Raw genomic sequence first — 15,270 nt, 5'->3', positions numbered from 1 at the left:
AATGCACATCTTTTTAGTACCTTGTCTCCCCAAATATAGTGCATATTCACAGAAGACAAATGTATATTATTTTTTATAGTTAGTGTCCCACAAATATTCTCCCAGAGTAGTGTATACAGAAGGAACTTAATGCTAGCTCCTTGTGTGAATGCTAAATTCATCTTCCTGAACAGAGCTGAGGCTGGAGGTTGGCACATTTTCCTATTCTTTTTGAAATCATCTCAGACACACAGAAATCCATGGATTTAAAATCTTTCAGTGCTTTAAAGCTAAACTTTTCAGTGAATTTAGAGAAAAAAAATTAGTTTTCTCTCTTTCTATTTGGTAGGAAGGGAGGCAGTTAGTTAAAAAAAATGCTTTGAGTGGGGAAAAACACTGTAATTTAGCATCTTTTTCTTAGCTCATTAAGTTCTTTTGAATGTGGCCATGAAATCATAGAAGATGCAAATCTGTTATCCATAATTTGCAGTTGTTGACATGCAAGACCCTGTGTGTGTTAATAACTCAGTTTTCCAAATGCCAAGCAATATATTTTTTTTGGCTCATAAATAGCAATGGTGGCCTGTATGACCAAATAATTTGTTTCCTCAATTGGAAAGCCCTTAGATGTAGCCAGGCAACTTGAGAAAAAAAAGAAAAGAAAAAAAAGAAGGCATCCATAGAGAAGCAAGAGGGAAATGGCCAGATTGAGATTGAGTCTATTTTGTTCCCTCACCGGCTGGCATGATTGGGATCAGGCCCAAGGATGAGAGAATAAAAATTAGAAAGATTGGGTTTTTGACAAAGGGAACTCCATGGAGAGTCTATGCACAGATCATTGAGGGTTTATGTTTTGTTTGAAAACATCACAGCACAGCCACCAGCCTGATTCCTCAAAGTGCCCCCAGCAGCTGCTTCCCCGAGATAAGGCAGAAGTATTTCACAGTTTAATACTAATCATATTCAGGCATTGCAAGGGAGATTGGACCACACATTTTTTTTCTCTTTCATAATGTTTATTTTTAAGTTCAAAGCAAGAACTTGTTGTGTATATGAAAGATCCCCTTGAATCTAAAATACAAAACAGAGGGGAGGAACCTGAGCATGTCATATGCATGGGGGATGGAGTTTCAGGAAGAAACACCTCTTCAGTCGTTGGTGCTGGAATTCAGATCCAACGCCAGTCTGCCCCATCAGATTTCTGCAGGAGACTCCAGGCTATCCAAGCTCAAGCAGTGGAGTAGAATTCAAATATCATCAGTGGCCTAGAATATTCTGGGATATCACCAAAAGGAGGACCCAAGGGGAAGCAGACACACTCTGGATAATGATGACCATGTTTAATTTTTTTGGCAGCCCCCTATGGCACACCCCCAGTTCAGTAAACAATCTTGGAATTCCACACTCTCTGTGCATCCTGTCCTTGGACTGTTAGAAACTGTAGTCCATGCCAGAAAAGCTCCAGTATTGTTCACCTGCCTTTTCTTCCCAGTCTTGCCCACCCTATAAATCTCACATGTCCTGCTTCATTGATATTAAACTGCATGGGAGTCAATGACTTCATACTAAAAACAAACTCCCTTCCTTACGTTAAGTAGCTATCATCTGGCCATCTTTAATCCTGCTCTTTTTTGAATAATCCAACTTTTTCTTTCAAACTGTCCCACTAAATCCTTTTCCATAATTCCAAAACCACAGGGTATAGGAGAAACAAACCCTCATCGGTGAAGCTCATTTGTTGTAACCAAGATATAACTTCCTGTATCTGTGTCTTTGTCTATGCTCTTCTCTTTGCTGGTTGTAGAACTTTTGGTTGCTGTTCAAGAGCTGGACTATAACCTTGTCAGTGAAAATTCTCCTAAAATTCCTAAACAGAAAGTCCTCCTTGTCCATTGTGTTCTCTTAGCCTTCTTCGTATATTGCCATTGTGATACATGGCAAATAAATAACTAAGAGACAATTAAATGTCCACTCCTACTAGACAGGACAACAAGTGGGACAGTAATATTTCATGTACACCACTGAATCCATTGTGTCTAACACTGCCTCCAGCACACAGAGGATATTTGATAAAATATTGGATGGATGCATGGATGCTGCTTAGAGGTAAATTTGGACGTTGGTTTTCTGTCACTGCTGTATAATTGTCTGACTTTGCTTCTTGGTGTTTGACTGCTAATAGTATGTAAGCATTCCTCCATCCTATTTCCTTACTGCACACACCTGGACAAGCTGTTAAGGAACTCTGGGTATCGTTTCCCATGGAGAATGAGAAGATTAAGCCATGCAGGAGAACTTTCATCCTTTCTTGACCTCTTAATCATTGTAAAATTTCCAAATCTATCTCTTAGACCTGCGTGGTAGCCACCCTGAAAGTCCCATTATGTGAATAATCAACTTTTTCATACCCTTTGGCTATGTGGGTGGTAGGGTGGTGGTGATGTGTGTGTGATTATTGATTTTTACATCTGAACTAAAGTTTGTGTGGGGAGTGGCTGTAGCAGGCTGTGACAAACTACAACAAACGCAGCAGTAATTTATCTTATAGTTCTGTAGGTCAGAAGTCCAACAGAGGTTTCACCATGCTAACACCAAGGCATCAGTCATTTGAGCCATCACCTCTGTCTCCCAGGGTTTACTTCAACAGGAAGTAGAATCCAAAATATAGCTAGGACACAAATCTGATATGAGATGCATGCTTTCACACTAGTGTCTTAACTATGAGACCAAATGCCTGCCCCCTCAGTCACTTCATTTATGAGATCTTGGGCCATACTTTTTCTTTGCCTGCTACACCAGCATCCCATCCCATATGAGCACTAGTTCAAGCCCTGGCTGCTCCACTTCCTATCCAGCTCCCTGCTAATGCACCTGCAAAAGCAGCAGCAGATCACCCAGTGCCTGGGCCCCTACCACCTACCCAGGAGACCCAAATGGAGTTCCAGAGGTTCCTGGCTTCCGCCTGGACCAGCCCCAGCCTTGGTGACCATCTGGGGAGCGAACCAGCAAATGGAATCTGTCTCTGTCTCTCTCTTTCTCTGAATATCTTTCTTTTTTAAGATTTATTTATTTATTTATTTGAAAGTCTGAGTTACACAGAGAGAGGAGAAGCAGAGAGAGAGAGAGAGAGAGAGAGAGGTCTTCCATCTGATGGTTCACTCCCCAATTGGCCGCAATAGCCAGAGCTGTGCCAATCCAAAGTCAGGAGCCAGGAGCCTCTCTGGGTCTCCCACGTGGGTGCAGGGGCCCAAGGACCTGGGCCATCTTCTACTGCTTTCTCAGGCCACAGCAGAGAGCTGGATCAGAAGAGGAGCAGCCAGGACTAGAACCAGTGCCCATATGGGATGCAGGCACCGCAGACAGAGGATTAACCTACTGCACCACGGTGCTGGCCCCTGAATATCTTTCAAAAATTAGGAAAATCTATAGCTACATAACTTGGTTTTTTGGTTTTGTTTTTGTGGTTTTTTTTTTTTTAAAAAAAAAATGAGGTTTAAAACCTACCAGAGTGCAGACAGCACGAGAGTAGAAGCCAACAACCTCCAGGTCTAAGTCTCCTGTCCATCCCTCTCCAGCTGTGTATCCTTGGTAGCTCACCTACACTCTCCGTGTGCCTCAGCTGTACTATCTGTAATAAGGGGGGATAATATTTGCCTGACATCTTTTAAATATAAAGCTTGGCTGGCGCCGCGGCTCAATAGGCTAATCCTCCACCTAGAGGCGCTGGCACACCGGGTTCTAGTCCCGGTCAGGGCGCCGGATTCTGTCCCGGTCGCTCCTCTTCCAGGCCAGCTCTCTACTGTGGCCCGGGAGTACAGTGGAGGATGGCCCAAGTGCTTGGGCCCTGCACCCCATGGGAGACCAGGATAAGTACCTGGCTCCTGCCTTCGGATCAGCGCAGTGCGCCGGCTGCAGCGCGCCAGCCATGGCGGCCATTGGAGGGTGAACCAACGGCAAAGGAAGACCTTTCTCTCTGTCTCTCTCTCTCTCTCACTATCCATTCTGCCTGTCAAAAAATAAATAAATAAATAAATAAATAAATAAATAAATATAAAGCTCATTTTTCAACTACAAAGAGTCCTACAAGTGGCAGCGATTGCCATTACAGCGATTAGAATCAGAACAATGTACTTGAATAGGAGTTCTGGGCCAGGCAGGAGAAACCAATCCTACAGATAACTAACTGAATGGACTTAGACGAATCGGCTGGCCTCTCTGGTCCGTGTTCTCCATGCCCAAATGGGAGGTTAGATGATGTGATTCTCGCAGCCCTTTTTTGTTCTAAAAGTTTAGTCTTCGGCACAGAATGCGTTATTTTCAGCAGATGTGGTTGCCCATCCAAAGAGCCGGTTCTTGATCTTGTGGCTGCATGTATTTTATGTTCCCTTTATTTTTAGCTCTGGTGGTCTTTTTGATGTGATAGCCTCAGCAGAAACACATGTTAGCAGCAGTTGCTTTATTCTGGGCCCGGTTGCCTGGTTGGATGAGCGCATTTGGTGTGTGGTGACCTCTGCAGCCACCGTTCTATTGCACTGAACACTTGCGTTCAGGAAAGCAGACGTTGTCACTCACATAGAATGGGCTAAGAACTTCAGCATAGTGTGCAGAGGAGAGGATGGGATTTGAATTCTGCCACCGCTATACTGCGTAGGAGCTATGTGACCTTGAACCTTGTTCTTGGTCTCCACTGTATTGCGACAACACAATATCTGAGTCTGAGTACCTTATTAGAAAAACAGGGCTGTTTTTGACTCAGAAAGCCCAAGCTGTATGGCACTGGGATCTGACAAAGGCCCCCTGACTGCAACACAGCATGGCAGAGAAGCCCAAAGGGACCCAGCTGTGTAAACAAGGGGCCAAGCCTGCACGATGGCTTCACTCAATAATGCACTCTTTCGAGAACTCACCTGGTACTGTGATAACCGCATCAATCCCTTGCAAGCTTGGTTTCCCATGATTTAACCATCTTCTGCTAGTCTTCCCCTCCTAAATCTCTGCTCTCTTTTAGTACTATTATCCTGGGGATCAGGGCTCCAGCCCATGAAGCTTTGGAGGACAAACCATATCCACATCACAGCAAACCTCAGTGAAATTCGGGGCCCCCGCTGAAAGATGTATATAGTGATGCTACCTTATACACTTTCTTTTTTCTCCTTTAATCATGCCATACCTCTGTGCGGGGTCTACAAACTTTCATGTGCTATCAAGATGAAGGAGAGAAAGGAGAGGGAAAAGAAGAGAAAGAAGAAAGCAGAAACAGGGAGTGGCGTTGTGGTGTAGGGAGTTGGGCCGTGGCCTGTGAAGCCAGCATCCCATATGGGCACTGGTTCAAGATCCCACTGCTCCACTTCCAATGCAGCTCCCTATTAATGTACCTGGGAAAGCAGCGGAGGATGGCGCAAGTGGGAGAACTGGGAGGAACTTCTGGCTCCTGGTTTCAGCCTGGCACAGTCTCAGCCATTTCAACCATTTGGGGAGTGAACCAGCAGGTGGAAGATCGATCAATCGATCAATCTATCGATCTTGCTCTGTAACTCTGACTTTCAAATAAATAAAAAATAAATCTTTAAAGAAAAAAAAAAGCAGAAGGCCACATTCCACTGTTGTCAGAAATGGGCCTGGTGTGAGCCCTTCTGATAGGCTCCATTCCATTACCAAGTATTTCTGCTGTGTATTGAGCCTACACACCATAACTACAAACGCTCTTCACAGCACAAACCTGTGGCTCACCATTAGACACAATGTCCCAGATTGACCGAATATTTGCTATCTTTTAGCTCCAGGGGCTCAACACCATACAATTCATCCTCATTGTGTTAGCATTCAATCTGCAGTCTTCTATCTTACATACAGAGAGAGATTTTGTATGCATAGCTCAAAAGCCTTATTCAAATGTAATCAGTTAAGAAAGATATTGGTTAAGATACATCAGGATCACTCCCCAAATGGCCACAAGGGCAGGGGCTGGGCCAGGCCAAAGCCAGGAGCCAGGAGCTTCTCCTGGGTCTCCCACCTGAGTGTGGGGGCCCATGCTCTTGGGCCATCCTCGGCAGCCATCCCAGGTGCAATGGGAGGGAGCTGGATCAGAAGTGGAGCAGCTGTGACTCAAACCAGAGCACACATGGGATGCATGTGCTGCAGGCCATGGCTTTAACCCACTGTGGCATGGTGCTGGCTGTTTCAGCACTTTCTTGACAGAACTAGTCTAGTAATTCCTTGAGAGAAGGAACAGGTCCAATATGAAACACTGTCATAACTAACCCATGGCCATTAATTGACTGGCTAAATTTTTATTTATTTAAGGTGCAAAGACAGATGGATTTATAGAGGGGGCTACCATCCACTGGTTCACTCCCCAAATGCCCATTACAGCCCCCAGATCAGGGGGGCGAAGCTGGGAGCTGGGAATTCCATCCAGGTTTCCCATATAGGTACCAGGAACATCGCTATTGCTGCATCTGCATTGGTAGGAAGCTGGAGTTAGGAGCTGGAACCAGTTATTGACCAGGGTACTCCAAGATGGGATGCAGGCATCTCAAGTGCTTGGCCAAATGCCCATCACAACAAAGGCCACTTTTATCTGTAAATGCTCACAAATCCATCAACACTCTGCTTAGCAGACCTCATCAAGGATCAAAGGAGGAACCCTCAGGTTAGAGACCTGGCCCTGGCATAGTCAGACAGGGATTGCTATCTGGTTCACAGGCGCAGTTGCTCCTCCCTACGCCTCTCAATACACCCTACTTGTAGTTCCAGCCCAAACACCTCTAGGGATTCCAGCAGCCCGGGCGGAAATTCCAGATGACCAGAGCGAGACCAGTCTTAACACAATCAGGAATTTTTGTATAGAAAACAAGGATTAAACTCATCAATCTAGAGGAGGAAAAGATGGCAATGGAATTTTTAAGAGATTGATTTGGTATTTATTTGGTACAGAATGCTTTGCACAGATGTAAACATGAATCGAGCTCACATATTAATTAGCCAGCTTTCCACTTCCCTTCTCTTGAGTCTTCTCAAGCTGTCTCTGGTCCCAGGCACGGAGACAGAAACGCCTGCAGCTTGGCAGGAGGGAAGTCCAGCTCCTAGGACGGCGCTGGGTGTGGCCAGTTTCTTGATGATGTTAACCAGAGTTGGCTGCTGGGATGTTAGAGAGGATCAAAAGGAATTTTTTAAAACTGTACATGAGCCCAGAAGAGAGCCCATAAAATCACTTCCTTGTGTCTCTGGGTCCCACCCATTAAGAGCTTGCCAAACTCAAATACCTGGAAGGAAGCAGGGTGCAGAGAGAGAGAGGAGATTCTGGGGGAAAAATAAATCAGTCCCCACATTCCGTGTTCATGAGCGCATAACAGAAGCCAGGGGGCCAATTCTTTCTATGTATACATTTGCATATGATTTTAGAGTTTAAACGATCTTCTATACTCCTTATTAATATTTCTCATCAGTGTTGTAAGATCCATATTGGAGAGTGAGGTGTGGAAAGAGAGGACATGGATAGGAAGTGAAGTTGAGAAACAGTGCTAATTAGAAGGAAATTGGTTCTTCTTTCACTCGCACCCAAAGCATTCGATGCTTGCAGCCTCTCATTTGGTCTCCAATCTCCCCCTGGTGAAAGCGATCTCAAGTTTATTTCTGTTTTGCCAAAGTAAATATAACAAAGAATATTCACAAGACACAGTGGGGCTTCCCTCCCCTCCTCTGCTGGCACCTTTTAACCACTTGAGAAAAAAGTTCTGAATTGTAGCCAGCTTACTTCACATGGGTCTCAATCACAAAGTCCACCCACTGGTACTTTGAGTTCAACTCCACTGTAGAACAGGCTGTATGCTGGCAGGTAAAGCAATCCGCTGCGTCCTGTCTCTGTGTCTGTGTGTGAGCCGTTCCCACCACAGGTTGCCTTTTCTAGAAGACCCATCAAGAAAATTCTTGCCAGTCCCTCACGGCTGACTTCAAACAACAGAGCACTGTGAGGCCAGTTGCATTTTCCCTCATCTCTACAGCTCTGCAGCTCCATCCTACAGCAAGCCCTCAAACTCCCTGAACCATCACCTGTCTCTCTCTCTCTCTCTCATCTCATAAGCTTTGTGTGTTCATTCTACACTTCTACTTTTGTAATCTGTGAATGACTCAAGTGATCCTTTAATTATTCACACCGATAACTGATGATGGAATGAATGAATGATCTGTCATCAAAGTCCATCCCATTACAAACCTTGAAATTCGCTGTTTGCTTACAGTGAGGCCACCTAGTCCAGGGATAACGGGGAGGGAGGACCGCAGGAAATGGGCAACACAATAATAGATGCACATGTGTGGTTCTCTACAGGGCCTATATGTGGCTTGCCCAATGCCGCTAGCTCCCATTGTCTGCTTGTGTGTCTGTTTCTTCCCTCTCTCCCATAATAGGATCAACATAGCCAGAATGGTTAGAGTAAGCACTGAGGCATGTTAAGTGAAATCTTACGCAGATGCTCAACAAATGATTGTAGAACAAATAAACGATGGGATGAATGAATAAAAGCAATACTACAGCTGGCGCCGCAGCTCACTAGGCTAATTCTCCACCTGCGGCGCCGGCGCACCGGGTTCTAGTCCCAGTCGGGGCGCCGGATTCTGTCCTGGTTGCTCCTCTTCCAGGCCAGCTCTCTGCTATGGCCCAGGAGTGCAGTGGAGGATGGCCCAAGTGCTTTGGCCCTGCACCCCATGGGAGACCAGGAGATGCACCTGGCTCCTGCCATCGGATCAGCGCGGTATGCCGGCCACGGCAGCCATTGGAGGATGAACCATCAGCAAAGGAAGACCTTTCTCTCTGTCTCTCTCTCTCACTGTCCACTCTGCCTGTCAAAAAAAAGAAAAGAAAAGAAAAGAAAAGAAAAGAAAAGAAAAGAAGCAATACTACTAGGAGGAAGTTTGCAAGATTGGGGAATTTTCTGCAATTGTTTTTGTGATGAATGCGCTGAATGGAGCGCAGATGCTTAATAAATGTGTCATCATCATCATCCTCAACAGTGCCTGCTACTTCCATTGAGAAATGAATCCATTACCATTAAAGCCGCGATGTCCACGAATACCATGATTATTTAACCTTCTGAGCGTTTCAGCCAACGCAGTCAGACGAGCAGTAATGGCCACTGTATGTGCCAGGCACTCAACTCTGGGCTATATAAGCAATTTTTCATTCAATCCTCAAAAGATCCCTTTAAAGTGGGTATCATTATTTCTCTTTGAGGAAACTGAACCTCCGAGATTGGGTAAATTGCAGAGGATATGGTAGGAATTTACCCAAAGTCTGTCTTGCTCAAAAATCCATGCTTTTAGCACAATACCATGTTGATCTATAAGAAAAAGAAGTAATATTCTAAATACGGACAAACATTTCTGGCAAATAATAGGATTATCTTTTTGCCAAGTCCAAGATATCCAACCTAAAAACTATTACAGCTAATGTAAGACTGTGAACCATTAAAGTTAATTATAAAATAAACACCCCAAATTTATAGCTTGTCTATGTAGTCCTCATAATTTATTAAAAAGCATAGTGGCATTACAAGATTCTGTTTACGATACCAGTAAAAACAATTTTTAAAATATATTACCCACCTCTATTCACTGCCTTATGTTTTTCTCTTTAGGCTCCCAGCCCAAGTTCCTGCTCCTAGGAACCAGAGTCAGGTACATGTTAATAAAGAAACTTCTCCAAGTTTTTGGTCAAGGGGAGGTGAAATTCATAAATAATATTCAGGGCCTTGTTGAAGAAAACAGAACATCTTTACTGCAAAGCATAAAAGAATGAGAGTAAACAATAAAAAGTATACCATATTGATAGCAATCATGTATTTTTCATAAATTCAGTTTTTCATTTAGCAATTCTGATAAAACATCTGATGGGCGTATTTTCTGAAATTTCCTGAAATGACTGTAGCACTCATATGGGAGAACATACACACCAAGAAAAACCAAAACTATCTTGGAAAAGAAGAGTTACCAGGAGGACTTACCACACAAATGTTAACACGTAATATACAGTACAATAATTAAAGCAAGATGTTTCTTATTCCAGATTAGAAAGAAATGGACCCAAGTATGTGAGTGTATGTGTGCATGTGTGGGTGTGGGTGAGAGAGAGAGAGTAGTATTAGATCAGGGTGAAATTTAAAATCAGTAAAAAAAAAAAAAAAAGAATAAATAAGTCAACCAATGGGTTGGTAAAAACTAGCTAGCCATTTAGAAAGTAATTGTAAATACCAAACTCATACCACATGCCAAATAAATGCCAGATGTACTGAAGTTTTAGGTGTTAAAAAAAAGTAAACCATAAAACAGTAAATATTTATGTACAATTTTTAGCAGGGTAGAACTAAAATATTTTATCAAAGGCAGAATTCTAAAAGGAAAAGACTGAGGGATTTGACTAAATATAATTTTATAATGTTTGTAAGTTAAAAAAAATGAAAGCAAGTGGTAACCCAGAAATAGACTAAGATGTAGTAAAGGCTTGATCGCTCCACATACAAGGATCTTGTATTAATCCATTAGGAAGGGACTTGCAAAATTAAGTCACAAAAGACATACAAATTGTTACTAACCCTGGGAGAAGGACAGGTGGTAACAATTTAGTAACACAGGGTTTCAAACCACCATCCCCATGCCCACATTTCATACTGGAGCTCTGGTCTGCATCCTGCCAGCTCCACTCCTGATCCAGCTTCTTGCTTATGTGCCTGTGAATGCAGTAGATGATGACCCAAATATGTTGGTCCCTACCAACAATGTGAGAGACTTGGATGGAGTTTGTGGGTCCCGGCTTCCACCTGGCATAATCCTGGCTGTTGTAGTCATCCGGGGAGTGAACTTGTGGATCGAGGATCTCTCTCTCTCTCTCTCTCTCTCTCTCTCTCTCTCCCCCTCTGTGTGTCATTCTTTCAAATAGGTAAATAAATCCTTAAAAAATCATTGCTAAAAACCTAAGAATTGCAAAGCAAAACATTTTTGAGATAATACTGCTTGAACTAACAAATTGGCCATCATTTCATAAATTGTTGACTAAGTTAAGACAAGAGACACTTGCATGCTCTTTTTGTGAGCAGTATATAAATCTATGCAGTCTTTCTGGAAGATAATTTTTACTAGGTATGAAAAATACATAAAAATGGTATTGTCAGGGTGGGCACTGTGGCGTAGCAGGTAAAGCTGCTGCCTGCATTTCATATAGGCACTGGTTCGAGATTTGGCTGCTCCATTTCCGATCCAGCTCTCTGCTATGGTTTAGGAAAGCAGTAGAAGATGGCCCAAGTCCTTGAGCCCCTGCACCCACCTGGAAGAAGCTCCCGGCTCCTGGCTATGGATCGGCTCAGCTCCAGCCATTGCAGCCATTTGGGGAGTGAATCAGTGGACGGAATATCTCTCTCTCGCTCACTCACTCACTCTCTGTCTCTCTCTTTCTCTCTGCATGCGCTCTCTCTCTCTCTCTCTCTGTATCTGTCTTTCAAATACATAAAATAAATCTTCAAAAAAAAAAAAAAGATTATAGGGCTGGATCTACAGTGGCTCTTCTCTGCTGGTGAGAATGTTCCAGATCTGTATTTCCCGACAGGCACACACAACTTTCAAGTGCTTGAAATGGGGCTGGTGTAATTGAGAAAACATTTTTTAATTTCATTACCTTTAACTTGAATAGCTTACATGTGGCTAACCCTTTGAACTGTGCGTATCTATAGTGTGAGCTATTTTTATCTGCACATCTAACGAACAAGATCAGAAAGTTGTTACACCAACATGTGAATAATCTCTGGGGAGTGGGACTACGGTTGTTTGATTTTTAGAATTTGTCTAAATATAAAGAGGTTATTTTTTTTTCCCAAGGCGGGGGACAAAGTACTACAAAGTGCTCTGAAAAGACTTTTCTGTGTGGAGAGTGGTGAAACCCATAGGCCTGTCACCTAAGCCCCTGGTGGTCCTGCCTGACCACCCACACTGAGTCATATTTAATTGGAGCCCCAAATTCTCTCCCAAGGACCCTTCCAGATGTCACGGCCCCCACGTCTCGGGACACCAGGGATCACTTGTCCAGAGTCACAGCACTGGGCTTTGGTCAGTGTTGTTTTCCCAACAGTTTTCTTAACTGAAGGGCAGAGGGAAAGAAAAGCTTCGTGTGAGTGATGGGCAGGAGGCCTGTTTTTAATAGAAGCCGTGCTCTAAGTTAAGGGATCAGCCAAGCATGCTTCTACCCAGCACCCCTTTACTCAACCACTGCCAAACCCTTTCATCACATCGTGTGCCCCAGTCCGGGGAGATCTGCTCCCCACCATGGCTCCCAGCCCAGTTCTCCCTCCCAAGGAGCCAGGCCCAGGCGTGCGTCAAGGATGAAAAATCATCCAAGCTTCTGGTCCAGAGGAAGACGTGTTCCTCCCACTGTGGGGTAGTTCAAGGGACTTAAGAATTTCTCTGATATGGCAGGAATCCCCATAAGAGCATTTGCCCAGGAGCCCATACCTGGGGCTCTGCTGTAGTAACGCTGGACCATCACATCACACTTCTTTTGTCTCCATCTGCCTCTGCTTCACCCCAAGACCCATGTGGAGTAAATCAGGTGTGAACTCAACACACAGCTCCCCTTATTTCCCCAATGTTGCATATATCAATCACATGCACTACTCTCATTGGCTGAGTCCGATGAGGGCTCAACATCCTCCTCAACACAAAACAGACATTGCTCGTTGAATTGATCCACCAAAGCAAAGCCACCTGGGCCCTGGAGACTGACGTGTTTTGCATGATTGGGCAGTGATAGGAAAGTCCCAACAGTAGTCAGGATCTGTATCTCTAGACATTTGAGAACAGGTAACAACAGCTTTGTATACTTGTTGACCACATCTTAGTTTTTTTATTTTATTTTATTTTTAACTCTGACAGGCAGAGTTAGACAGTGAGAGAGAGAGACAGAGAGAAAGGTCTTCCTTCCGTTGGTTCTCCCCCCAGATGGCCGCTACTCTGATCTGAAGCCAGGAGCCAGGTGCTTCCTCCTGGTCTCTCATGCGGGTGCAGGGCCCAAGCACTTGGCCATCTTCCACTGCCTTCCCAGGCCACAGCAGAGAGCTGGACTGGAAGAGGAGCAACCGGGACAGAATCCAGCGCCCCAACCAGGACTAGAACCTAGAGTGCTGGTGCCACAGGCGGAGGATTAGCCAGGTGAGCCGCGGCACCAGCCGACCATGTCTTGGTTTACAAGGCACTTCCGAGAATGTTTGAACATCCCAATAACCCTGAGAAGTAGGAAGGAGTGGTGTTGGTATCCTGACCTACAAGGAGGGTACTTGTTCCCTAGGTAACATAGGTTGGGACATTGTCCTAGCTTATCTGACTCCAACACAGTAGTACAGCTCCATTCAGCTGGCAGCAGGTGAACCTAAAGAAACCTATGGCATTCAAGCCCAGTATACTAGGGAAGTGATAAAAGCCTTAGTTAACCTCTAGCACTGGCCTCTAATGCGTGACCTTAGAAAATTTCTTTGCCTCCTAAGCCTCAGTTCTCCCAACCATGAGATGTGGATGACTGATAACATTATATCTTTTATAGAATTGTGACAATGACATAGCACTTAGTAAACAGCCTGATATACAGTAAGCACTCAATAAAGGGAAGCTGTCACCATTAGTGTGTTTTTTAATATGCTTTTGAGAACATTGTCATGAAAGTAGTCCATCTTCCAGGTGAGCAGAGGATCTCTGTACCCTAAATCACCAACTGTAATCCATAAAAAGCTGATAAATTACCCAGGAGAGGACTGAGGGCTTGAGCATAGTTGCAGATAGAAGCAGCTTCCTACACGAAGTTGTCTCCGAAGTTGGAACTATGGTGGATGGGTTTGCCTGCTGCCTTTGTGAGACCAAGTCAAGGGCTCCAACAGCGAACAGGGACCCAATGTGTTCCGGGGTGTGTGTGATGCGCAGTTACTACCTCAACCAAGCCATCAGGGTAGCTTCGGTTGGCTTGTGGCAATGACCTGTTGCCTTGTCTTACAGCTTCTACATTTTTTCAGGAAGGGCACATTTGACTTTTGAAAATATGACACCCCAGAGCCGCACGTGGCCTTTTCAGTCTTGTAGTTAGTCACACCGTTGTTTTTCGAGAGGAAAGTGTGCAGGCTTCAGGGTGGGAAGAAAATGGGGTCTCCAGATTATAATCTTATAATGAGAAAGCTTTTAGAAATACTTTGTGGTGAAGAGTAGAACTTATTTCTATCCTAGTTAGTGTCTAACTGTATTCTCCATTATTTCTATATAGAAATGTATTGTATATTATTTCTATATAGAAATATATTGTTGAGCCAATCATCCTCACCATGGACACTGGTGTGTTCTCCCTGGGTAAGCCAAGAAGGCAGGATCCTGACCACTGTTAACTGGGTCCACTTTTCAGGATTTTGTTTGCAGTAAGCAACCTTGAGAGATGCAGTGTCTTATGTCCCAACCACTCACTCAGTATGCTGATCACGCACTCTAAGAACTGTGGACCCCCAGTGCAACCCACTGTTTGTAAAGGCATCCCTCTAGGTTCATCTGCATCACTACACCCATGGGATTTGGGGAGCTTGAAGAATGACACAGCAGGATGCTTATGCTGTCTGCTGCTATGTTATGACAAATTTCTTCGTCTCTGACCCAGGAGTCTCATGTCATCTGCCAACATTGAATAACTGTGAAACTACGATAGATTAGCTTACTAGCTTGTAGGCAGAACAACCAACCAGAATTTCCAGTCTTTGGAACTTACATGTTGCTTCTTAAGCAAAATGTATCATTTTGTTGTGTCTCATAGGTTTTACTAATTGTGGAATATTGTACTGCCTACAATTCCCACAGTGCCTCCAAATCATGACCTCTTCCATGCGTGACTGTCCCTTAAAGATGTACATGCTACAAGAGGACTTCAAAAATTCATGGAAAATGGAATTTAAATATGTTTATTTTTGCACAAAGTAATTTTGAAGTTCACACATAGTTTTTCCATGAGCGTTTTGAAGTACTCTTGTTAGGTACCAGGTGACTTCGGTCACACAGATTTCATCAGACCTGGAGTGAGCACTCGAACTAAGGATAGCCCACTCACAACCTGAGATGCCGCCTGCATAGAAATAGGCTCTGGGGTGTGGTGGGGGGAGTGCGGGGTTGTGGTGCAGTGGATAAAGCTGCTGCCTGCAACACTGGCATCCCGTATGGACACCCGTTCAAGTCCTGGCTGTGCCACTTCTGATCCAACGCCCTGCTAATGTGCCTGGGAAAGCAGCA

General features: G+C 44.2%; 1 long non-coding RNA gene across 2 annotated transcripts; it reads right to left on the bottom strand.

Moving 5' to 3' along the window:
• Positions 1-6,894: 6,894 nt before the first annotated feature.
• Positions 6,895-12,615, bottom strand: LOC149121252 (uncharacterized). Of its 2 annotated transcripts, none has more exons than XR_016223984.1 (3): positions 12,475-12,615; positions 9,583-9,754; positions 6,895-7,119 (listed from the first exon to the last, which is right to left on the bottom strand). It is a non-coding gene; the product is annotated as an uncharacterized LOC149121252 (long non-coding RNA). The 2 variants fall into 2 exon arrangements; XR_016223983.1 differs by having other exon boundaries at positions 9,583-9,637.
• Between the last annotated feature and the right edge of the window lie 2,655 nt (positions 12,616-15,270).

This window comes from Oryctolagus cuniculus, chromosome 17 (assembly GCF_051225735.1).
Source record: "Oryctolagus cuniculus isolate XC-2025 breed Fujian yellow rabbit chromosome 17, ASM5122573v1, whole genome shotgun sequence".
NCBI classification, from domain to species: domain Eukaryota; kingdom Metazoa; phylum Chordata; class Mammalia; order Lagomorpha; family Leporidae; genus Oryctolagus; species Oryctolagus cuniculus.
This window is presented reverse-complemented; position numbering and strand designations above follow the sequence as displayed.